Source organism: Tenrec ecaudatus, chromosome 4 (assembly GCF_050624435.1).
Source record: "Tenrec ecaudatus isolate mTenEca1 chromosome 4, mTenEca1.hap1, whole genome shotgun sequence".
NCBI lineage: Eukaryota > Metazoa > Chordata > Mammalia > Afrosoricida > Tenrecidae > Tenrec > Tenrec ecaudatus.
Window position 1 is genome coordinate 46835189 of NC_134533.1, and position 24461 is coordinate 46859649.

Consider the following 24461-nt stretch of genomic DNA (forward strand, 5'->3'; position numbering starts at 1 on the left):
TCCTCTATGAGGAGTTCATTTTTCAAAGACTCAAAAGGAACATATTTGGATAACATTCGAGTTTAAATACTTAGTTACTTAGAACTTAAATGATGCTCCAGTTTATATTTAATGACAGAATATTTTGCTTATTCTTTAACTCAAAATGGAGCACTACAGTGATAAGTAAAACTTGCAAGTACTATCTTGACAATATTTATTCACATCTTAGCTTCTAAACTCTAGGACCTTTATGCAGACTTTCCTGCAGCACATGAGTAACACTAGAGGCTAGGAAAGATGCCGTGAGAACTGAATGTTCTTCTGCAGAGAATACTCTAGTTCCTACACGATCTAGAGTTTTGTCTTATATTTTGATGAGGAGATTAGTCTAAAGCCCCCCACCCCCACCGCCAGCCCCCACTCTCAACCCTGAGACAGTTGCTCTGGGGAATTCATTCTGCTGGAGTTTATTTTCCGTTAGTTCTGACTTCCTGGACACCTGTATAAATACATACACTGGTCTTTGCTGATGCAATGGCCTAAGTTTTGTGTGGGCAATTGAAAGTTCAGACTCCAAACCACCATCTGCACCACGGGAGTGATATAAGTCAATCTGGTTCAGTGAAGATTTCCAGCCTACTGAGGTATTGTACAGTTCTATGGGATTGCTATCAGTTGGAATTAACCTCACATCACTGGGATGCTTTAGAACTTGTACATTATCATTATAAAACAAAACAAAAATAAGCCAAACCTGAAAACACTGGTGTGTACGATCAACATGTGGACTTACTTTTAAAATATTCCCTAGATGACAAATAGAAACAATTCCCCTTGTAAGTCTGCTAATATTTTTATTCATCGGTTAAATAATTATGCTGAGGTTTTGTTTTCTATATATTCACAAGATTAGTCTCATCTCTGAAATATCATTGCCAATTTTTTTCCATAATCAATGAGTTATCATTTGATTATTTTGGAGAAATCTTTTGGGACATATTAAGTATCAATATTTAAAATGTCCTAATCATCTAGTTGATTTTCTGCTGTTTATGCCTTTTCAGTTATGTATGAGAGTATATTTATGGGTTGAATTAGGATTGTAAATGTGTCTCTATATTTTCATTGGTGAGTTTATTGTTGTCAGTTTTACATTATGTCTTTGGTCTTGTTTGAGTTTCTTTTTGAGTATGTTTTGGAATATGGGTTCTGTTTCTTTCTTCTGCAAATAGATATCCAGTTTTACCAGAACCATGTGTTAGAGAGATTATCTCTTCAATAGTTAATGTGATCGATCCCATTTTCAAAAATTAAATATTCAAAGGTGGGCAAATTTACTTCTGGGTTTTAAATTATCTCTGTCTGTGTGTCTGCGATAATACTAGTACCGGCTGTTTAGAGTGCGGTAGATGGCACGTTTTCAAATTGGGAAGAAAGAGCACGCCTACTCAAATGTCTCAACAAGACAAAGATAAATAAACTAATTGATAAAATGAGCAAAGAACATGAATAGACATTTTCCCAAAGAAGACATTTAGGCAACCAACAATCATATAGAGAAAGGCTCATTAGCTATTAAAAAGATGCAAAACAAAACAGTGAGCTATCCTCTCACTCCAGAATTAATAGCAAAGTAGGGGAAAACAGAGAGAGAAAACAGTGTACACTGTACATACAAGTAGAACCCTGGAACTCGATCTTAATCCGTTCTAGAAGGAGCATCTAGATGTGATGCAGTAGAATTCCGAATCAATTTTTTCCCATTAGAAATAACTGAAAACGGATCAATCTGTTCTTGACCACCAGGTTTTTACCCAAACCTTGCCTTTTTATACAAAAGCTTACAGTGAAATTCCAAAGTAAATAATATTATTATTATTTAGAAATATTTAAATAATATAAGTAAATATTATCTAAATGATATAATTTAAATAAGAAACACAATATTTAAAAAGTTTTTTAACAACTACAGCATGGCCCATACCTTGAGATGGATGAGGATCTGGATCTGTGGACACGGATGTGGAGAGGAGGGATGGAGAGAGAGTCATTGTTTGGAAGGGAAATCCCCTTGCATAAAATCAACTGGTTGCTCCTTTTCAGGAATTTTTTTTCCCTTCTTTGCCGTTTTTTTCACTAGGAATTCTTTCCCTTCCTTGCCTTTTTTTTCACTGGCTAAAAAAAAAAAAAATCTGTCTAAAGTGGTCCGCTGTTGGCGTTTCCTTAACTGTTTTCTAAAAGGGTTTACTTAATTATCTTCAACAACATTGATAACATGGTTAACAAGTTCCTTATCATGAGGAGTCTTTAAAAAAAAACTCTTTCTTACCACCCATGTTTTTTCAAATCTAGAAACAGTACAAAAAGCCACTAAAACTAAGAAAATTATAGCAAAACTCTTGGAACAATGCGTACTAACAACACCAACTAACGCTGAGTGATCGAAACACAAACTGCCTTTTTTTTTTTTTTTTTTTTACAAAAATCAAGTGCATTAAGTCAGATTCTGATGTTTGCTTGAGGTCCCATTCAAAATGTTCTCAACATTTTTGGTCAAAATCCGATGATGTTGCGTACTGATGCAGTAGAGTATCGGGGTTCTACTGTAGTGTGTGCAGAATGGTGGGACTGGGAAATGTTGCGATCTTTGTGCAGAGGGGTAGGACACTTCTTCAAAAAGGCTTCAAAAAGGTGGGAATAGAAACACCATATAGCCCTGTAATCCTTCGACGTTAGATATGTCTTTGAGAAATAAAAATCATGCCACAAATAGATATATGCACACCATGTCCATTGCAGTGCTAGTTACAATGGCTAACAGATGGAAACCACCTAAATGCCCCTCATGGGAGGATGGATAAACTTTAGTACAAATATACAATGGAATGCTACTCAACAGTAAAGAATAAAAAGGAGTCTGTGGAACATCTCATAGCATAGTTGGGGGATATTATGCAGTGTGAAATAAGTCATGGACAAATAATGTATATGAGACCACACTTTTATTATAAAATGTCAAGAAAAGGTTTTCAAACAAAGAAACATTTTTTGCTGGTTATCAGGTGCATGAGAGGGAGGAGCAGGCAATTCATGATTTGGAGGATGGACAATTTCAGTAAAGGGAAAGACAATATAAACAAGAAGGAGGCTGGCAAAAAAAAAAATCAGAGTCTGAGAAAGACCTTGGAATGTTTTCAAGCATTATAAGCAACAGATGTTATGCGATAGCTATAATCCTACAAAGCCACTGATCTATCAGCAGATCCATGAATAGCTATGCAGGGTGAATGGGTATAGTAGAGAGAATGGAAGTATAACCATGTGTACACACACAGAGACACATGACTTAATTAAAAAAACATCACGCTTACTGTTTGGGTAGACACTGGTGAAATCTCCAAGATTTTGAACCCGCACCCTCACCCCCCAAGACTTTGACTCTTAGTCACCCTTCCGGTGTGGAACTGAGCTCACCCTGATGACTCACTTTTTAACCAAACAATAGACAGATATAGTAGAAAAACAAAAATACTGAAGTACACACCTTAAAATAATCAGCTATTTCAGATCAAAAGAGAATGTACTCAAAAACTAATTTCGTAAGGGTCAGTAAAGAATGAAGAAAAAAGAGGAAACCGGAGAGGGGGAAGATGGCCGACAGGGACACCCGCATACTCTGAGAGCTCCTCCAAACAAAGCGGGATTGGCGACCAGGTAGCTGAATAGTAAGAGTCTGGTGAGTGAAATATCCCCCTGGGACAGCACCCCAGTCCTACCCCACGTATTTGTCCGGAGCAGGGGTCTAGGTGAAAGAGGACCGGACTAGTGGGACATCTCTGGCCACTAAGCTGCCGTGAGCCCACTGGCGACTGGCTTAGGCTCCATCCCCAAACCGGACGCCAGCCCAGAGCCGCTTGCCTGCCCTGCCTACTCCAGCGGCCCACTCCCCACTCCCCACTCGCGGATCTCCACTGGGAGAGAAGCTTTCCTCTCCCGCAGTTCCCCTCTCCCCGCAGGGCAGCGATCTGCCCTCGGGCCCACGTCCCTCCCTCCATTCATCCAAGCTCAGGGGAGCGGACCCGCGGATTGTCTGGCGACCCCCACGGAGGACCATCCACCCGCACCGCTGCCGCGGACCTCTCCACCTGCCCTCCGTGCGCTGGCCTCCCACCCCCGCCCGCCCCCGCCAGCCCCTGGCAGCCTAGCGCCAGCTCCACTCCTGGCTGGGACCCTGCGCTGAGCACTTCCCGCCAACAGGAGCCATAGCCCAACCCGCGCCTGTCCCAGACCCTGAGCTTCCGCGGAGCGCCACGCCCCGCGCTGCTGAGTCTGCCCAACAAGGGCCCCCCCCTGCGCAAGGCACAAGAGTAGGTGTCCTCCCCAGGGTGCTGTGGGGACCCCGGCGGCCGCGACTCTGAGCCTGAGCAGAGGAAGGGCGCCATTGCCCGCTGCGGTTTCGCGCCAAGCCTCCTTTGCCGGCGCCATTACCCCCTGCGGTTTCGCGCCAAAAGGGCAGAGAGCGAACACCATTGTTCCCTGCAGTGTCCCGCAGCTGCCTGCACAGCTATCCAAGGGGCCACCCCGTGCCCGCTCACAGCCCGGGCAGATCAAACACTCCACCTGCAGTGGAGCCTGGGTCTCGGCTTTGCAGTCCCTGAGGAGCCGTCAGTGAGCTCCAGCCAGCTCTCACCACCTGGGGCCCTGTTGGGTCCACAGTGCCAGCCCTAAGCCTGCCGCAGCCCGCCCCAGCCACCCCAGGAGACGGCACAGTGGCCTGAGCCTCCACACAATAAGGTTACTCCTGTCTCCCAGAAGCATGGGGCCTATGAAAGGATCAAGGAAAAATCAACAGACCACATCACTCCCAACAAAAAAATCAGAAAAACGAGGCACTTTAACAGACCTAACGTCACTCATAGAAGAAACAGATATAGATCAGCCACAAAAGGAAATCTTCAGAACTCTGCTTGCAGTAATACAGGAGCTAAGAGAAGCAAACCAAAATAAGGATGCAACGATAGAAGGGATGAAATGCACAATAGAGGGGATGAAGTCCACAATAGAGGGGATGAATACTATCCACCAAAAGGAACTGCAGAAACTAACAGAGGAGGTAGCAGAGGCCACACAAAAGGTCACAGAAGCTATATCTAGGCTTGAGGAGGCTGAGAACCGTATCAGTGAACTCGAGGACGCTCAAACCAAACGAAGCAAGCGAGAAAAACAATCAGATAGGAAAATTAAAGAAACAGAAGACAGCCTGAGATCAATGACAGATGCTATGAAGAGGAATAATATTCGAATAATCGGTCTACCGGAACACAACATAACACACAAATCGACCGCCAAGATAGCAAAGGAATTCCTGGAAGAAAATTTCCCCAACCTAACAAAGGAGAATCCGACTCTCATACAGGAAGCAGAGAGGACGCCGGCTAAGCTAAACACCAAGAAGAACACGCCAAGGCATATAATTGTAAAATTATCCAACTTAGAGGAAAAAGAGAAAATTCTACGAGCATCAAGAGAAAGGAAGACAGTCACATACAAAGGAGCGCAGGTAAGGCTATGCTCAGACTTATCAGCAGAAACCATGAAGAGGAGGAGAGAATGGAGCAACATCTTCCAAAAACTGAAAGATGAAAATGCCTCCCCCAGAATCCTATACCCTGCCAAGTTATCCATTAAGATAGAGGGTAAGATAAGGGTCTTCCAGGACAAGGAAGAACTCAAAAAATATACTGCAAGTCACCCGACCCTGCAGAACATACTGGCTGACTCACTATGGCCAGAAGATCAAGCTCCAACTAGAACCTCCAGGAGACCACAATATAGCCCATCTCCATCTAGAAGCCAACATGCCAGCAACACGTACCAGGACAACACGGTCTCAGATGGAAAAGAGGACAGGATAGAAACCCTCCACTCAAACGCAGTACACTGATATGAAGGAAGATAGGCAAAGACCCAAAACACAAAACAGAATATGGCAACCATGAAGCCAGAGATTGTAATCATCACTTTGAATACAAATGGGCTCAATTCATATGTTAAAAGAAAGAGGCTGGAGGATTGGATTAGAAAACATAACCCATCAATCTGCTGCCTGCAAGAGACACACCTTAAGCAAGCAGACAAGCATATGCTGAGAATAAAGGGCTGGCAGAAAGTTTACCAAGCAAATGGTAACTCCAGGAAGGCAGGAGTGGCTATCTTAATCTCCGACAAAATGGATCTCAAGATCCAAAACATAAAAAGAGACAAAGAGGGACATTACATAATGCTCAAAGGCTCAATAAACCAGGAAGCAATAAGCATACTGAATATTTACGCACCTAATAATGGTGCGGCAAATTTCGTCAAACAAACTATTAAAAAAATGACAGAAGAAATCACGGAAACAACAATAATAGTGGGGGACTTCAACACTCCACTATCAGAGAAAGACAGGTCACAGGGAAAGAAGCTCAGCAAAGAGGCCAGAGAGCTAAACAATGTAATTAGGCAACAGGGCCTGATAGACATCTATAGAGCCTTTCATCCAAAAGCAAAAGGTTTCACATTCTTCTCCAATCCACACGGATTTTTCTCAAGAATAGATCACATGCTGGGGCACAAGGCCAGCCTGAGTAAATTCAAACACATAGATATTATCCAGACGTCTTTCTCAGACCACCATGCCATAAAGCTGGAGATTAATAGGAGGGCACCCAGAAAAGCAAGGGTCACCAATTGGAGAATAAACAACGATCTCCTGCGACATGAATGGGTTAAGGTCCAGATCAGAGAGGATATCAGGAAATTTCTAGAAACTAATGAAAACGAGCATACAACATATCAAAACTTATGGGACACTGCAAAGGCAGTTATCAGAGGTAGCTTGATATCACTGAATGCATACATGAAAAAAGAAGAAAGGCGTATGACAGATATGTTAACACAAAACCTCCAACAACTAGAACAGAGTCAACAGAACTACCCCTCCAATAGCAAGAGAAAAGAAATAATAAAAATCAGGGCGGAGTTAAACCAGTGGGAAGACAAAAGAACAATGCAAAGGATTAACGCAACTAGAAGCTGGTTTTATGAACGAATTAATAAAATTGACACTCCCCTGGCAAAGCTTACCAAAGATAGAAAGGAACAATCATCAATAGCCAGGATGAGGGATGAATCGGGGGCAATAACAACAGACCCCAATGAGATAAAAAGGATAATCACAAAGTACTATGAAGGTTTGTATTCTAATGAATTCAGAAACCTGGAAGACATGGATAAATATTTAGAAAAACAATCTATCCCTAGATTATCTGAGACAGAGATCAAGAACCTCAACAAACCCATAGCGAAGGAAGAAATAGAGAGTGTCATCAAAAACCTACCAAGGAAAAAGGCCCCAGGGCCAGATGGCTACACAGCAGAATTTTACCAAACATTCAGGAAGAGCTGACACCGATCCTCCACAAAGTATTCCAGAACATAGAAAAGAACGGCAAGCTCCCAAACTCATTTTACGAAGCCAGCATTACTTTGATACCCAAACAGGGAAAAGACCCCACAAGTGTAGAGAATTATAGACCAATATCTCTAATGAACATAGATGCAAAAATCCTTAACAAAATATTGGCCAATAAAATACAAAGGAACATCAAACATATCATTCACCACGACCAAGTAGGATTCATCCCAGCGATGCAGGGATGGTTTAACATCTGAAAATCCATCAATATCATACACCACATCGAGAAGAAAAAGGATAAAAACCATATGATAATATCCATAGATGCAGAAAAAGCATTTGACAACATCCAGCATCCATTCCTAATCAAAACACTCATGAAGATAGGATTGGAAGGTAAGTTCCTCAAGCTCATACAAGCTATCTATGAAAGACCAACAGCCAACATCATAGTCAATGGAGAAAAGACAAGAACAATACCACTGAAAAAGGGTACAAGACAAGGATGCCCCCTGTCCCATCTTCTATTCAATATCGTTTTGGAGGTTCTGGCTAACAATATAAGACAGCGGAAGGACATCAAAGGGATCCAGTTGGGAGAGGAGGAGGTGAAACTATCGTTATTTGCAGATGACATGATCCTATACATTGAAGACCCCCAAAACTCCACAGTTGGAATACTTACAGCAATAGAGGAATACGGAAGGGTAGCAGGATACAAGATCAATAAACAGAAGTCGGTAGGGTTTCTATACACATCGGACAGGGCCATGGAAGAGGCGATTAAGAGGGAAGTACCCTTCACAGTAGCCAAGAACAAACTGAAATACCTAGGAATATACTTAACAAAAAATACTTAAGACCTATATAAGCATAATTATAAAACCCTATTACAGGAAACCAAAAGTGACCTTCACAAATGGATGAAGCTCCCCTGCTCATGGTTAGGTAGGCTGAACATAGTAAAGATGACAGTTCTTCCTAAAGCACTCTACAAGTTCAATGCTATACCAATCCAATTACCATCAACCTTCTTCAAAGAATTGGAAAAACTGACCACCAACTTCATATGGAGAGGGAAGAAACCCAGAATTAGCAGAGAACTCCTCAAGAAGAAGGACACAATTGGAGGACTCGCCCTACCTGATTTTAATGCCTACTACACAGCTACAGTGGTCAAAACAGCATGGTACTGGCACAATGATAGACACTCAGACCAGTGGAAAAGAATAGAAATCCCAGGAGTAAAATCATCAGCATATAGACAACTGATCTTCGACAAGGGTCCCAAAAACGTCAAATGGGAAGCAGATGCCCTCTTTAATAAGTGGTGCTGGAAACAATGGATATCCACATGTAGAAAGTTGAAACAAGACGTCTACCTCACCCCATGCACAAGAATACACTCAAGGTGGATCACAGATCTAGAAGTCAAACCCCAAACCATCAGGACCATTAAGGAGGGAATCGGGACTAATCTCAGAGCACTGGCCCAGGGAGCACATAGGCTCACTGCAACAGGGAAGGGGACACACACAGGTGATCTGGAAATCGACAAATGGGATCTAATAAGAATAAAACACCTGTGCACCTCGAAAGACTTTGCCAAGAGGGTGACAAGGCAACCCACAGACTGGGAGAAGATTTTTAGTAATGACACGTCAGACAAAGGGCTCATTACTAAAATCTACAACACCATCAAGACCTGCAAAAAGAGGAAAACAGTTAACCCCCTAAGGAAGTGGGCAAAAGAAATGAGAAGAACTTTCACTAGAGAGGAGATCAATATGGCCAATAAATATATGAGAAAGTGCTCGAAGTCCCTTGCAATAAGAGAAATGCAAATCAAAACAACCATGAGATACCACCTAACACCCCTGAGGCTAGCCCAGATCAGTAAATCAGAGAGCAACAAGTGTTGGAGGGGCTGTGGTGAAGTAGGAACCCTCCTCCACTGCTGGTGGTCGTGCAGATTTGTACAGACACTGTGGAAAGCAATCTGGCGATACCTAAAGAAAATGGAAATTGATCTACCTTACGACCCAGCCATCCCTCTACTGGGCATATACCCGGTTGAAGCAGCAAATAAAACACGACCAGTCATATGCGCTCCAATGTTTATTGCGGCACAATTCACAATAGCAAAGCCTTGGAAACAGCCTAAGTTTCCATCGATAGATGAGTGGATTAGCAAACTTTGGCACATACACACAATGGAGTATTATGCAGCACTAAAAAGCACCGATGAGCACATGAAACACGTTATTTCATGGGAAGAGCTGGAAGGAATTATGTTAAGCGAGGTAAGCCAGACCCAAAGGGACAGGTACAACATGAGTCCCCTGAGGTAAGTACAATCAGCATGACAGAAATGGGGCATTAATCCACCCAAGGGGAGGGTATGGTTTATATCTCCACAGGGAAAGTGGGACCAGACTTCAACCCAGTGTCGCAAGGTGTGAATGCAATATCCCGGCGTGGAGTACGGAACCGGTGGAGAGGTCTGGGAGGCTGGCCCCAGCACCATAAATTAAGTGGATTCCTGCCCCTCCCCCGAAAAGAACTTGTTCCAAAGGACGACATTGACCCTGCAGCTATGGGAGATGGACATATTTGATCAGAGCACACGGGAGCAGATGAAGGGGCAGGAGGAGAGAGTGGAGCACAGCCTGGCCCACCAGGCCGTGATGATGATGTTCCTGAGTAGAGCAGCCAGTCCACAGAGAGAACAACACGGCTGGCCCTACTATGAGACATGATGCCCCTCAGTGACTAAGGGTGATACAGGGGACAGCACCGGAGACACAGTGTGGGAATTGCACCTGACCTGATCCCACCACACCGAGGCAAATCACTGGGGGAGTGCAGCGGAACAGCAAGGGAATGGAGTGGCAAGGTCCCCAGGGAATGCTGAAAGTGGACTTTGGGGCCAGGGCGTGGTGCCCCAACAGACTGGACTGGAAAACGCTCCTAAGGGCCAGCAAAGATCCCTGAACTAACTACAAGCTTTTCTCTTGTGAACTGTTTTGTTCTGTTGTTTTTCAGTGGTTTGTTTTGGTTGTTTTGTTGTCTGGTTGTATACTGTTGCTTTGTGTTCCTCTGTCTAGTTTTCGTGCTTGTTAGTGACTCCACAGGTCTGTCTGAATAGGACAGGCTGGATGAACTATCTGGATGAAAAACAACGGGACCGACAGTTCCGGGGGGACTTGGGGTGGGGGGTAGGGGGGAGTAAGGAAGTGGTGTTAACAAACCCAGTGACAAGGGAAAAACATGGGACCCCAAAGGGTAGAGAAGGGGGAGTGGCAGGCCTGGTGGGAAATGATCAAGGGTAAGGTTGCTTAGAGAAGAGGTATACTCTAGCCCAGGTGGCGATGAAGCATGGTAGTAGGGCAGGAGGAAGGTCAAGGGAGATGGAGGAAAGAGCTAGGAGTCAAAGGGCATTCATGGAGGTCTAGACAAAGACATGTATATGCAAATATATATAGGAGGTTGGGGAAATAGATCTTTGTGTCGATATTTATAGGTCAAGTATTAAGGTGGCGGAAGGACCTTGGGCCTCTACTCAAACACTCCCTCTATGCATGAATACCTTCTTTTATTAAATTGGAACTCTATGATGCTCACTCTCCCGACACAACGGCTGGAGCCAAAGTGGGTGAACAAGTAAATGTGGTGAAGAAAGCTGATGGTGCCTGGCTATCAAAAGAGATAGTGACTGGGGTCTTAAAGGCTTGAAGATAAACAAGCGGCCATCTAGCTCAGAAGCAACAAAGTCCACATGGAAGAACACACCAGCCTGTGTGATCGAGTGGTCCCAAAGGGATCAGTTACCAGGCATCAAAGAACAAAAAATCATATCATTGACTGCACACCTCCATGATAGGATCGCTGAAGACAAATGGGTGCACAAGCAAATGTGGTGAAGAAAGCTGATGGTGCCCGTTTATCAAAAGAGATAGTGTCTGGGGTCTTAAAGGCTTGAAGGTGAACAAGCGGCCATCTCGCTCAGAAACAAATAAGCCCACATGGAAGAAGCACACCAGCCAGTGCGATCACGAGGTGCCCAAGGGACCAGATATAAGGCATCATGCAAAAAAAAAAAAAAGATATAAGTGTGTGTATGTATGTGTATTTATGTGTATATGTATATATGTATGTGTATATATATATTATATTAAATGAAAGGGGAAGTGCAGAGTGGAGACCCAAGGCCCAAGTGTCAGCCAATGGAGATCCCCTCATAGAGGGGCTTAGGAGAGGAGATGGGTTAATTAGGGTGTGAGGTAGTATCGATGAAGAACACAGCTTTCCCCCAGATCCTGGATGCTTCCTCCCCCCAACTACCATGATCCGAATTCTACCTTGCAGGGCTAGATAGGACAGAGGCTGTACACTGGTACATATGAGGGTTGGAGATACAGGGAATCCAGGGTGGATGATACCTTCAGGACCAAGGGCGTGAGGGACGATGCTGGGAGAGTGGAGGGTGAGTGGGTTGGTAAGGGGGGACTGATTACAAGGAGCCACGTGTGACCTCTTCCCTGGGAGAGGGACAGCAGAGAAGGGGGGAAGGGAGACCCCGAATAGGGCAAGATATGACAAAATAACGAGGTATAAATTACCAAGGGCATATGAGGGAGGGGGGAATGGGGAGGGAGGGGGGGGAAAAAGAGGACCTGATGCAAGGGGCTTAAGTGGAGAGCAAATGCCTTGAGAATGATTGGGACAGGGAATGTATGGGTGTGCTTTATACAATTGATGTATGTATATGTATGGATTGTGGTAAGAGTTGTTGGAGTCCCTAATAAAATGTAAAAGAAGAAAAGAGAAAAAAATGATTAGGGCAAAGACTGTACAGATGTGCTTTATACAATTGATGTATGTATATATATGAACTGTGAAAAGAATTGTATCAGCCCCAATAAATTGTTAAAAATAAAAAAAAGAAGGAAACCAAAAAAAAAAAATGAAGAAAAAAATAAAATATGCAGGGAGGAAGTGACTAAGAGATGATACATTGAGAAGTTTGGACTTAATGAGATGAAGCAAAATGTATATGAAGTATTAATTTTAAGCTAATCATCTGCTCTGTATGCCTTCATGAAACTCATAAAATTTAAACAAATATAACAAATATAATTTTAAAAAATTGTTTTCTTACATTAATGTAAGCCCAAACTATTGCTACAAAGTCAAATGCAACAAAATGTGAAGCTATTATTTTATATCATAGCCTCTACCAAATTCTAGGCACTTCTGAAGACAGGATTTTCATCTCTCTAGCCCATCCTAGAAGGATCTTGTGCTCTTCTAGTCATTCCATATTAAAACTATCTTCCCAAACTGTGTTTGGGAAACAAAAAGAAGGCCGAGTGAACAAGATTTGTGCTATAGGATGGATGGGATAGGGTTTACTATGAAATACCTACAAGACAGCCCTTCCTACCCTGGGAGGCTGAATAGGTGACTATTCTTGATGGAAAAAAAATGTCCTCGGTGAAATTTTGCCTATAATTACTCTTTCCAAAGTAGTTCTTAATTTTCTTAGAACTTCATCATAAGCCCTCTGATTGTCTTGAATCATTTAAAGGAAATTTATCAAGATCTCTTTGGAATCTCAAAAAGTGGTTGTCTTTGTTGTTAGGTTTCATCTGCTGTGTTCCCACTCACAGCCATCCCATGGACAAAGAAGGAAGCACTTCCCACGACTGCACATCCTCCTCTTTGCTGTCAAGCTGGACGCCACTGTGGCAGCTGCTGTGTCTGTTCATCGCGTCGAAAGGCTTCCTTCTTGTCACTGCTCCTCCTCTCGCAGGGACCACTCTCTCCCGAGAGCACGTCCAGTCACCAGGCCGTGTCTCACAATCCTTGCATGGAAGGAGCCTTCTGGCTGCATTGCTACCAAGACTTATTTGTCCTTTCTTCAGCCCATGGTATTATCAATTATTTTCATCAGCACCCAAATTCAAACGTGTCAAATCTTCTCCTGTCCTCTTTGTCGACTGTCCAACTTCGTTTTACACTCTTGGGTCTACTCATAATGGAAAAGCAGACCAGGATTCCCTGATCTCAAGGAGCTTACATTAACTGGGGAGCTAGGGAGGCCCCAAACAGCAGACAACACATGGCTGGTTTCACTTGACATCCTAGCAAAGGCTGGGATTTTCATCTTCACAACCTCACTAAAGAATTCATTCACACTCAGTATTGTTTTAAACCGTATATTTCTGCTTCCAAAGAGCCCCATCAATCATTACCCAATTACTTCCTTCTCTCAGGATGCTTACTAGACATGACCAGACCTGGCAGTACGGTCCCCTTTATACAGATGAGGTAATGAAAAGGTCAAAAGGCTACATAAGGTGTCCAGACCTAAAATGTTACTACCACTAAGATATGAACTAAACCATAGACCGTCTAAATATAATTTCCTCTTCTTTCTGCTCTGCTTTAAAAAAAGGCTGTTTTAAACTGTTCATTTTTACTTATAAACTTAGCTTTATCTTTCTAAATATATTACTTGTTTGCTTATGTCAGGGATCAGCATTTGTAATCAAGAATGTAAATTATTGAGCCTGTCTCTATTTTTGTTCCTCAGGAAGGTGCCTCTGACAAAAAAGGATTTCCATGGAGATAAAGAATATGGTAAATGTTCAATAATACATATATGTGGTCATTCTTACTTAGGTTTTGATGCAATCGATGACTGTACGGCCAAGAAGATATGCTTAGGTAGCAGTGGAAAGTTTTTAAAAAGCTTACTGGGTATTAATTCTAGAGCTAAATCTTTAATGACAAGTTTTTCCATCTCTCTGCAATCTCTTTTTCCATTATCTGGCACATTTGCATATGCAAGCATATGCTCACTGTGCAGAATAGTTACTTGTCTTTGCAATTACCAATTCAGAATGCACCCATCATTTCATGAGTTTTAACTTGTGTTTAGTTTTTATCAACTCTCTGGATATATGCAATTATATGTTTTATAACTGCATATGTATAATACTTATATAATACATATATAATACTTATACAACATGCACCTATATTATATCATATTGTATATGTGCATGTCACATGCAATATAATGTGTGTATATATAATACATTATGTACAATTTATATATTTGAGTCTTTATTTTTATATTGTGAATATCTTGATCTTTGACTGTGAGTCTTCATCTTTCTACTGTGAATATTTTTGCAGGGTGTCCTGCACCTCTGTGCTGTTTGATACAGTTGGGTCTTTTTTCTGGATTTTCTTGGACATTTGCATATTCATGGATTTACTGTTTTGGTAAAATGAGATGAACCAAAGCCCCAAATAATATTTATCTTCATTTATCCCAAATATGCCGCTTTTCTCAGGGAAGAAAATGTGATTGTACGATAGAAAACGTGATTGTACAGTAGAATAGTACAGATAGGAAAAATCTCCTTTTTTCAGGGGCTCATAACCTACCTAAGGACTTCATAGGAACAAACTAAATACACTGAAACACTTCATTTTTATATTAAACCTAAGATTCCATGTCAAATTTGAACTTCCAGTCAATGTTTTTCAAAATTTTTATTTTAATAATTTGAGAAGCTATGACTATAAGCCAATGAACTGAAACTTTGTGGGAAAAGCTAGACTACAGCTTTTGATTTTCAGAAAACAGATACTTATATAGATCTGTTAAATTTATAATACTGCACAATATTTTATATGATAGTTCATTTCTTCAAAACTAGCCATTAGACATACTTTTAAGAGATAATACCAAAATAGTCAAAATTGTGCACTTAGAAGGAATAGATTTTTTTCTTTGAATCAGTTCTGATAATGACTTGATATTTTTGACCCAGTACACTTAAAACCTGGGGTTTTTTAAAGTGTATTCTTTGTGTCCCATTGTGTTTCAGCTTTCAGGAAGGAATATAAGTGGTTTAGTCCATATCTCTCTTTAATTTTACAAAAACCAATATCCTGTCCAGTGGACAATGAACATTCCTAGAGAAAATTTTGGTGTAAAATTCTAAACAAGAAATATGCTTAATAGCATGGTTGCTTTAGATAGAGCCAATGATAAATACTTTGGTTTGTTTCTCAGAAATTCTCTGAAAATATAGATTCAGATTCAAATATTGCCTCTGTTTGAAACCATTCAATTATGAAACTCTAAAAGATACTGGTTTGACTTCCCTCGGATTTTGCATGGCCTTCCCCTTCATCCAGACAACACCGTCACATTTAGCAGTCGTTCCCTCTCCATTCTCCTTCCCTGCTGCTAACCAGCAACGAGTGTTTCTGTTAGTGTCAAAGCTTGTCCTGGCTTTTTACAGTAATGATCTCCTAAAATATGTATTATCATGTGATTGGCTAATTTTGGTAAGCATGATATCCTCAGGGCTCATTCATGCTATGAGTTGTTTCATAGATTCATCATCATTAATCCTTAGTTGCATAGTACCACTTGCATGCATATGGGACCATTATCCATCTTCCCATTGATGGACATAAAGGTCATAGCCACCTTTTTGTTGTATAAATAATTCTGCTAGGAACAGTATCGGAGCTTAAGTTTTTAAAAGGCTATGCTTTACATAGGAATCCCTATGCAGTTATGTCTCCACATAAATTCAACCTCCCTGAATTCCTTTGGATCATTAACTAGCAGTGTGAATGGCTTTGCCTTCAGACAGAGTGCATTGGAGTGAATTGCTGGTGCCTCCCTAGCTATATTCCAGGGAAAATGGACATGGCCCTAGTGGACACACTTGGCTGTGCCTTTAATGAAATCTGGGGCTAGGGTCCTCTCAATAAGCTTTTCAGTGGTTAAACCCTGAAATGAACATCCTTTCTCTTCTCTGCCGTTGGTTCATTGTCTGGAAATTCTGCTGAAACCTGCTCATATTGGGTGATGCTGTTGGTGTTTGGTATTTTAAATACCATGACATAGCTTCTAGCATTACAGCAACACACAAGTCACCACGTGATGGCAGAATGAGAGACAAGTTGTGCAGAATGCAGCCGCAGGATTGGAGGAAGACTACATAACTACTTGTGATGTCTAGAAGACAGGGAGCCTGGATCCTTGTTAGTGAGGAGGACTTGGAGGCTTTGCTGATAAAAACCAAGGATCACAGCTTTCAATGTGGATTACAACTGAGTGTCATCAAACCGAGAATCCTCACAATGAAACCAATAGATAACACCCGCATTGACAGAAGAAAGACTGAAATGGTGAAGAGTTTTTTCTTGCTTGGATCCAGAGTCAATGTTCATGGAAGCAGCATTCAAGAGTTCAAAGAACAAATTTGCTTTGGGTAAATCTTGGACAATTAAGGTGTGCCTGACCCAGGCCATTCCATTTTCAATTGCCTCAGATGCATGCACAAGTTGGACACGGAATAAGGAAGATGAGAGAAGAATCATTGCATTTTGCTTACAGTGCTGGGGAAAATATTGAAAATACATGGGCTTCCAATGGACGAAACAAATCTGTCTTGGAGGAAAGACAGCCAGAATGTGCCTCATAAGCAAGAATGACAGGCTTTTGTTTTATGTGCTTTGGACATGTAGTCAGAAGAGTCCACTCCTGGAGAAGGACATCATGCTTGCTTGGTCAAGTTGAGGAGCAGGGAAAACAGGAAGAGTCTTGACAAGATGGAGTGACAAAGTGGCTGAGTCATGAGGGCACACATAAGAACAATTGTGAGGATGGCACACGACCGGGCTGCATTTCCTTCCGTCGTATGTAGGGTCAGTATGAGTAGGAAGCAAGTCCATGACATCTAACAACAACAACAACTGGGTCCCATGGTCTACACTCACATCCTGACTGCCTCAGTCAGAGGACTCTGCATCAAGCAGGTAAACTCGTTTGTCTAACAGAATGTACATTTCTCAATCATTGTCCTAGTCCCAGCTCCTTAGTCCCACTTATAACTGGGATGCCTGGATCTGCTGTCAATCATTCTCTTGTGGCATTTCCCTTTGCTCTCTCATGTTCTTTATGTTTCCTCATCTCTACAGACCCGTGGATGCCATCACAATCTTAGACTAAGTATCCCCCTTATCCAGAGGATTAGTCTTTGTCTCTATCTGCTCTCTTCTTGTTTAAGACTTGATAATAGATTTTATAAAGTTATGTTTAAATTTTGATACTTATTTTTCACCCTAATGCAGGGCAGGGGTGTGCATATAACAGTAAAAGACATTCTTCTTTAAAAAAACAAAAACTTTCTTCCAATCCTTTTTATGTATAGACAGATGTACCTTGTTTTCTTTTAGTATGCAAAATATTTTACAGGTAAAATGTATCAAAGGAAGACTATGAAAGCTTTATTTTGTTTTATATCTGTGAATGCTATTTTGGTATTTGAAGCTTAAAATCTAGCAACAACATTATTAGGAAGCTATTTTGCTTACATAAAGTGAAGATGAATAAGAAAAAAATGTTGGGTATGTGTGTGCGAATTGATTTTTTAATTTCTTGGCATTTGTGATTTTGGATAAAAACCACATGGAATCCCTTTGGCATTTCAAATTATTCACTGGATTGATTGTTGCTGTTTGTATTGTAAAAATCTATTCTGGATCTTGGTTGTCAACTATCTTTTTAAATATTCTCTAAATGGTGAAATTGTTTATTTTATAGTTTAGTGTTATATGTAAAAAAACATTTCCATTTCAACTATTTCAATTGTAGGATTCAATTGCAGTCATCACATTTCATTGTTGTGTTCCTTAAACTAAAACTCCCCATTCACCTTTCTCCCCCGGCCTGTGGTTAAGGGTGTGGCGGTGGTCGGTTTTGACAGCGGAACTATCCAAGAAGGTTTTCTAGGCTCCAATTTGTCTGAAGCAGAATAGCAGGTCTTTTTTTCCTGTGGAGCCCAAGGTGGATTTGAACAGCCAGCTTTTCAGTTAGAGTGGAGTACTTAACTATTGTTCCATCACCAAAGAACTTTGACTTCTAATTTGATTATTTAAAATATTTCATCTAAGTGGGATCATATGGTAATGACTGTTTTATGTCTGGCTTCTTTCAGTCAACATCACATTTGATTATTAAAAACTTCACTGTGATGTGGGTGAAAGTTTGGAGAGCAAATTTGTTTTCCATTCAGTAATACATACATATTGTGTTTTATGTCAAGTTGTGCAATCCTCACATGTAACAGGACTCTCCTATTTCCTATCTACTGTTTATCATTTCATTCATTGTTCTTCTGTCCTCCTGCCTATTTCACTTGCCTTTCCCTGGGGAAAATGCTGCCCTTTTGCTATCAAAGGTTTATTTATAGTTAGGATTGCCTGCCCAGTGTTATCATTTGCCTTTTTGACCTGTGTGTTGTTTGGCTGAAATTTGAGCTTCTGGGTGCGTTCATTTCCAGACTGAAGGATGACTGTGGGCGAGCATCTTGGGTAGTCTACCACTCTCTCTGACAAACACCCTCTAACCAGTAACTTCTGTATGAATCCCTTTCAGAGATTTCAGCAGTGATAGACAGGTGCCGTTTATTATTATGTCTCAAGGTCCTGGAGGCTGAGGTCTTTGTTTAAATAGGTCTTTGATTTTCTTCATTCTTTGCTCCAGATGGAGCTAGGCCAAACGTTGCCTTTACATGGCTGTTCACAATCTTTCAAGAGCTCTGTTGCTACGCACCGAAGTAAGATGGAGATCACTGTCTTGGTGGACCATATTATGTAAATTGACTTTAATGGCTTCTGGTGTCATGGTCCTGATCCCCCAGGCCTTGGAACCCATTCTTTCAACCTGTTTGGCAATGGCTAAGACATTTTCATAATTTTCTTCAGCTTCATGTTTTCAAGGTTTATCCATACTTTAGCACATATTAAACTCAAAAATCCAACTCAGCGTCATCAAGTCAATTCTGACTCATAGTGACCATAGGACAAGGTAGAACTGTCCCTTCTCTGAGCCTATAACTCTTTGTGAGAGTTGTAGCCTTGTAGTCTCCTACCAGCCTGAATCAGAACTTCATTTATCTTTATGGCTGCAAACATGGTTCATTGCTAGAGTACCTTCAGTGAAACCCATGTGCCGTGTGAAAAATCTGGGTTCAAGTCAGTGCCCAGGAGTCTACCAGATTTGCTTGACTTCAAAAACTTGACCCCGATTAGCCTATCTTGTCAGCACTGACTTCTTTGAGGAGAGACAAGTGGGTCTGAAAGTGTTGGGGAGAGAAGACAAGATAGGTGGACCTTGAAGAGAATGTGTTCTTAGGACAACAGTCCTGACCATAGAGTTTCCTTCCCATGCCCCCTTACCGCATTCCTTTCTCTATAACGGCCATGCTGGTCTTCAATCCATTCGCACTCATTGCCACCTGGCTGCATTTCTTTATTCTCATCCTCAATGTTTATTGCATTTACTAAGGGGGAAACATGTAAAAGGCAAGCTGAAGGAAACTTCCTTGTATAGAGTAGATTTTTACTCTTAGAGAACAGAGTAGAACTGTTTCATCAAATTTTAAGGTCTTTGTGCTGCATCTTTCCCCCACCTAGGGACCAGTGGTTTGGACAAGCCAACCACTGGGTGCTCAGCCAAGGGATCTTGAGAGTAATGTCTTCTAACAACTTCTTGGCAGTTTCCCTGTCCACTGACACACTCATGCGCACTCTGGGCGCAGGCCCAACAGAGTGCATACAGGATACCTTGGAGGCTGCTCCAAGAGGCCTGAGGCACTGTGCACATTCCTGTTGGACAGATTGCCTACAAAGGAGAAAGCAGCAACTGGCTGGAGCAAACCCTATGTGAGAATATGTTCTCTTTGCCAGCCCAGAGATATCTCCAAGGCCTAGTATCTGGGGAGGGTTTCTAAAAGGCCTTAGGCAGAGGCTATGGCATTTGTAATGCAGACTGTCACCAAGAGAGGAAACACAGCCATACGGTAAATCTTGAGCCCTTTAGCGCACTGGTCATGGCGCCCAGATCTGAGGAGCTTGTCAGGAGCACCGACTTGCTTCTCCGTGGTCAGCGACCTCAGCTCCTAGGATCTCTGGACACCCCAGACAAAGTGCGGCCACCCCGGAGGCGGTCAGCCAGTGCGGATCCGCTCTTTATCCTTCTGAGCGGTGTTTTCTGCTTCATTCTAGTGGGTCCAAACACAGAGATCCATGCCAGCCATCCGCCCAAGTACTAGACCCATCCCGGATGGAGGACGCACTTTGCTTTTAGATATTGTTTCTAAAGCACACTTTATATCCAAACCTGATTAGGTTCAAAATCAACACTCAGAATAACATTGTATGGTAGGCTTGTTTGTGGAAAATCTTACACATATTGTGAATTATTAATGGCTATTAATTATCTGAAAAAACATACTGCTTTATTTATGAGATTACTATGTACATTTAGTTCATAGAAAACATAACCAATGCAATATGCAATCTCATGGGCTTCCCATGTTCTTTAACACATGGAGAAGAGATATCTAATCATAGAAATAGAGAAGACTCATTTGACTAAAGTCCCTGTGCTGTAAGGTTCTCGAAATGCCATGTAACATCGACCAAATGGTGTCTTTAAATGCAAAGTTGATTTTGTAAGATAGAAAAGGGCAAAGGATATTGTGTTAGTCTGGGTACACTAGAGAGACAAATTCATTGATACTCATGTGTATAAGAAAGAGCTTTATATAACAGAGCAATTGTATATTGAGAAAACATCTCAGCCCAGTCCAGATCAAGTCTACAAGTCCAATAGTAATGCATATGTCTGAAAATAGTCTATAACTTCATGGAACACATGCAATGACACTGAGTGCAGGAAGATCACAGGCCAGTGGGTGGGAGATCTTATGGATCCAGAGGTTGTGGCAGCATCTTAGTGGTGGCATGGGTCTTCACGTGGCAACTCCAGGTGCAAAGCTCTGGCTGTATCAGTATAGCTCCATCTTGCTTCTCAACAAGAGTGTGTCACAGAGAGAGTGTAGCATGGAGTGTCTGTGTCCCTCCTCCAGCGAGCTATTAATCTCCACCGTGCCTCTAAATGAGGTCATCAAGCAGTGACCTGATTGACAGGCTAAACTCCACCCCTTCACTCTTAATAGTCTCAGGTTACCAACAGCTTATATGTAACTACCACAGATAAGATGATGATGAAATAAATGTAATACAGAAGAAAGCACTGGCTTATTTAGAAGTTAAATAATGACATAATGGAGATTTAAATAAATGGAAAGATGTACCATGCTCATGGATTGTATGATTTAATGTTGTTAAGATATCAACACTCTCTGAAGTGACCTACGGAGTCAATGCACTCCTGATAGAAAATTCTAACAAACTTCTTTATGTAATGGGCAGGAAAAAATACTCCTCAATGTGTTACAAAATTTCAAGAAGCCCCCAATAGCTATAGTAGTAGTGAAAGAGAAGAACAAAGCAGACTTTGTATATCCTGATCTTAAAGCATGGTTTGAGTAATCAAACTTCCTGTTATTAGTATAGAAATAGGCACAAAGACTAGTAACATAGACTGCAGAGATTTAAATAAACCTATTCATCAATGGTCAACTGAATTTTGACAAAGGTGCTATGCTTATATAAGGGGAAGGGTCATTTTAATAAATATTATTGTGAAGTTTGGATTTCGACTTGCAGAAAAATGAAATAGAACCCATAAGAAAAATGGGAAATGGATTAAGAACCTAAATGTGCAAACTAAAGCTATAAAATTGTTAGAAGATAATACAGGGGAAATACTATCTGGCATGAGCTATTAAAATAACAAAAGTACAAAGATCAAAAGAGAGAATAGGACCTTTAAAAAGTGCAAAACATTTGTTCATCAAAAACTTTATGAAAAATAGAAAAGTGAAGCTACCAACTGGGAAAATATCTTCAGGAACCCTGTAACCATTAAGAATCTGAAAATTGAAATATATTCAAAATGTCAACAACTTACAGCAAGACAAGCCAATGAAGACTGGAGGTCTTGAATAGATCTTTCATCAAACCAAATCATTAGAAGAGGCTAAGCTTCATTAGCCATCAAACCCAAACAAATATGCTTGGAAGGACTTGATTCTGGCTCACAGGGAGTCTACCTGGGGTCTCTAATGCTGTAGCAGACAGCCTCGGACCTCTTGAGCAGCAGCTGATAGATTTAGAGACTGCTGACCTTGCACTTAACAGACCAAAGCTTACCACACTGAACTGCTAGACAGCTTTTCTTAGCCATCACAGATGCAATTAAAAACCACAACAAGGTACAGGTTCATGAGCACGCAGCTGCATATTGCTAAACTCCGGGCTGCAAAACAAAAACTGAGTGGTTTGAACTCACCAGCCCCTCCCCGGGAGAAAGTTGTGACAATCTGCTTCCATGAAGATTCAGGGTGTTGGAAACGCTGTGGTGCCGTTCTGTTCTGTCCTATAGGGTTGCTACGTGACAGAGTCAACTTGACTGGCACAAAGCAATGATGGCAACAGCACACCTGAGAAAGAACAGAGAAAAAAACAAATGTCTCAAGGAACTAGACATTGAAGATATATATATAATTTAACCATTGATGGTCAGGATGCTTTTGTAGAATAGTATAGTTAGTATAGAATAGTATAGTTATTCTGTAAAACAAACAAACAAGAACACATTAAAATAGAACTAACAGATGATCCAAAAATTCCACTGCTGAGAACATTTGTATAACCAAGGGATTTAAAAGCAAATTGATGTGCATTTCAACACTATTCACAATAGCCAATAGATGGGAAGATAAAAATATATATCAAGGGATGAATAAAAATGATATATTCATATAATGAAAAGTCCACTGCCATCAAAAAGATAGCCTTCAGATTTACTGTGCCCATGTAAGACAGAATGGAACTGCCCAATAGTTTTTCTACAACTACAAATTGTACAAAAGCAAACTCCCATATTTCCCCCATGCTGAGGTTGGTAGGTTAGAATGGCTGACTTTCTGTTAGCAACCCAGTACTTAACCACTGAAAGACTAGGGCTTCTACAATGGAATATTACTGAGTCAGAAAGAGAAATGGACTCTTGGTACGTGCTACAACATGAATTACAGTTTAAGACATTGTGCTGAGTGAAATAATCATGAGGACAGATGATATCGTGTGACTTCACTTAGACAAAACGATAAGAATATAAAAATGCATAAGTAAGTTCAAAGTTTATTACTGGTGACCAGGGGCCATGGAATGGAAAAAAAAGTAGATATTCATTTATGGCAAAATGAGTTTTAGATTTAAGATATTAAAAAGAAGACTCATTGATTAAGGGTAGACTTGCACACTCAATTAATAATTAAAAGCATTTCTCGTAGTAAGTGTTACTATACCTGTGAAAACTGGAATCAACAAGCACTGTGCACAGCTACTAAGAGTCTATGTGCAGCCTATCCTTAGTATTTGGTTTCTTGTCTTTGAAGCACAGCCATGACTTCATGGCACCTCCAAGTGCTCTCTGTTCTACTGCCCAGGTCCTTGTGTAATGGCTGTGCTCTTATAACACGTAAGTAGTCCCGATCTCCTGGCTAATGTTGGAAAGGGAGTTTGAAATAAGGGAAGAACGGAATGTGTGACTACCTGAATGTCTCCATGAACAACTCCCTTCTTTGGCATCAAACTAGAGAAACTGGACGGTGTCAGCTCCTAGTATCGCACCAAAGTTTGCACTAATTTTATAAAAGCTTTATAGTAAGACTCTACTGATAAAGAGAGGGTGGAATCTAGGGCAGCATTTAGTTCAAGCTTCCATGAGAGACAGGCTTTGTGGAGGCAAGAAGGCTGGATGAACACCTAAAACGAATGCTCTGAAATAACCTTTAACCTGACACCAAAAATATCCCTTGACATCTTTTTAAAACCAAACAATAGTTTAACTTAGTTTTCATTGAAGTCTTCTTAAAACCAAACAATAGTTTAACTTAGTAAAAAATGCCTGTCTTGAACATAAGAACTATTGTGGTTGAGTAAACATTGGCTACTAACCATAAAGTCCATAGTTCAAACTCAGTGGCAGCTCTTTGGAAGA